General features: G+C 52.5%; 1 non-coding gene across 1 annotated transcript; it reads left to right on the forward strand.

Moving 5' to 3' along the window:
- The first annotated feature begins 1414 nt into the window (after window positions 1–1414).
- On the forward strand, window positions 1415–1520 carry LOC141570976 (U6 spliceosomal RNA). The gene has a single exon (XR_012495401.1). It is a non-coding gene; the product is annotated as a U6 spliceosomal RNA (small nuclear RNA).
- The last annotated feature ends 1121 nt before the right edge of the window (window positions 1521–2641 follow it).

The following is a 2641-nucleotide window of genomic DNA, read 5'->3' on the forward strand; positions in this document are numbered from 1 at the left end:
CCCTGTAACTAAGGCTAGAAAGAAGAAGCCACACTGAGACCGGTAGGAGGGGCAGAGATGCAAAACGGGCTGATCCCAAACCCACAGATAGTGGTTGAACATTGGGAGGAACATCTTGGTGGCTGAGGTTCCCCCTAAAGAAAGAGGGGTCCCAGTCTGACTCTAAGCTGCCCAGCCCAGGGGTCCTGTGCCAGGAAGAGGAGTCCCCACAACATCTGGCAGTGAAAAGTAGCAAGGACTCTGTCTGTCCAGCCTGGTGAGGTGGAAGGTGGCTGGAAACCCAGATGTCCTCTTAAAGGGCCTGCACATAGTCTCACTTGGAAACACCTACTTGGGCTCCAGTGGAGGGGCAGCAACTTGAGAGGTACTAGAAACATGGGGAAAGACTGAGTTGTGCGTGTGGCTTTGGAGGGAGAGCTAAATGGACAGCCACCATTGTCCCTGAGTATACCCTGCCTGACATGTAGCCTACAGGAGAGCACCATCTTTTCTATGTTGAACCCTCCCCCAAAGGGCCAAATCTGAAATTGCTTTGGTCTGGTAAAATACACACATAGGCACCACCTTGGTGACGCCCTGGGTCTCCACCCCACCCAGCTAATGCTGCATCACCTGGGACACTCTCGGCTACTGGGCAGCTGGCCCTGCCCACAAGCTGTGCAAGCCTTGTGCAGCAGTTGGATGGCCCGTGGCAGCCTACAGAAATTTCAGTGGTTGGCAGTCAACCACAACTCGAACTGCAACCTCTCTTGGGTGCCTCTCAAGTGTCTGTAGGCCCAAGGTGAGCAGTGGCTGGCTACGGTGTTCTCAGGGCATTTTATGAAGTTTGTCACAGGCCTGGCACTGGAGCAAGAACTGAATCTGTATTAGTGTTGTAAAAACCACCAACTACGCCTCGTGACTCCCTGGGACCCTGCCCAGCTAGTTGCTGCATCACCAGGGACACCGTCAATACCAGGTAAACCAACCCGCACATGCACCTAAGAAGGCCCTTTCAATGGCTGAGACTTTACGGGCAGCCAGCAAGTGGCAGCTGGGCCTTTTGCTAAGATGCCCTAAGCCCAATAGCAATGGCAACTGGCCTCAGTTAACAGTGAGGCCACCCACACACACTGCCAGTCCAGCATAAGCAGCAACCAGCCACAAATAGTTTGGTGTCTCCTACCAGGTAGCCCTGGCCCAGTCACAGGCAAGGCTGAAATTGGCCCACATGGGAGCCCCTCCCAAGAGACACCAGAAAAAACATATCCAGAGGCCAGCTTTGGACAACACCAGAGCCCTATCTGGTTAGACCCACAAGTAGCAAACCCAAAGGGTGGTCTCAACAGGCCTAAGAGCCAGAATGAGGAAATAAAGAAACATGACCCAAATAAAAGAACAGGAGAAACCTCTAGAAATAGAACAAAATGAAATGGTGCTCACTTCAGCAGCACTTCTACTAAAATTGGAATGATACAGAGAAGATTAGCATGGCCCCTGTGAAAGGATGACACACAAATTCATAAGTAGTCCATATTTTTAGAACAATCAACTTGGAGAACCGTCTAAAATCTAGCCAAACAGAAGTCCTACAACTAAAAATATAAAGAAGCCACATTGAGACCGGTAGGATGGCCGGAGAAGCAGAACAGGCTCCACACCTGCATATGGTTGAGAATCAGGAGGGATGTCTCAGCTGCTTTAGTTCCGCCGAGAGGAACTAATCCCAGCCCCCACCACCAGACCCCCCAAACACAAGTACCGGTGCCAAGAAGAGAAGCCCCCACAACATCTGGCTGAGAAAAACAGTGGGTATTCTGACTGTTAAGGTGGGCCAGAAAGCTGTGGGAAACCCAGATGTTCTTTTAAACAGCCCACGCACGGACTCCCTCGTTCGCAGGCACTCACCTTGGGCTCCAGCGGACGGATGGTGATTCGGGGTCCTCGGAGACATGGGGGGAGCAGGGGGGGCTGACTGAGGTATGTGAGTGACTTTGAGGGAAGGGCTGGAGGATAGTTGAAATTTGCAGCCGGCAGACAGGCGCCATCTTCCCTGTGTTGAGCCTGCCCTTCTGAACAAATCTGAACTGTTTGACTTAATGAGCTCTGCTGCTCTTTGCTGCTGATTCACTGAGAACCCATCCCACCCAACTCGCACACCGCCAGAGGCCTTTCTCCCTCAGCAGCCTGCCCCACCCGCACTGCACTCTTTCTTGGAAAACTACTGGAGTCTGGCAGGCCCCAGGCAGGTGTCAACTGGACTCAATGTTCTCTGAGACTTTTGCTGAGTTGCTCCAGGTTCAGCACTGGCACCAAACCAGAATTTACATTAACCTGGTGGCCACAGTTCTTCCCACTCTAGTAACTCCCTGAGACCCTGTGTCACCCAAATCATGTACCACACAAGGCATTATCAGTGGCTGAAACTTAAGGGAGCTGGCAAGTGGCAGCAGGCCTCAGGGCGTCCTGGCTTTTTGCTACCTCAGACCCAGCACTGGTGGCAGCCATCCTCAGTTCACAGCATCACATCTCCTATGCACCTCCAGGTCTAGCACAGGCAGCAAATAACTTTGGATCGTATTGTAGCTCCTACCAGGTAGCACTGGGCCTGCACGAGAGCCCCTCCCAAGAGGTCCCAGAACCAACATACTTGGAGGTTGGC

Source organism: Rhinolophus sinicus, linkage group LG03 (genome assembly GCF_036562045.2).
Source record: "Rhinolophus sinicus isolate RSC01 linkage group LG03, ASM3656204v1, whole genome shotgun sequence".
NCBI lineage: Eukaryota > Metazoa > Chordata > Mammalia > Chiroptera > Rhinolophidae > Rhinolophus > Rhinolophus sinicus.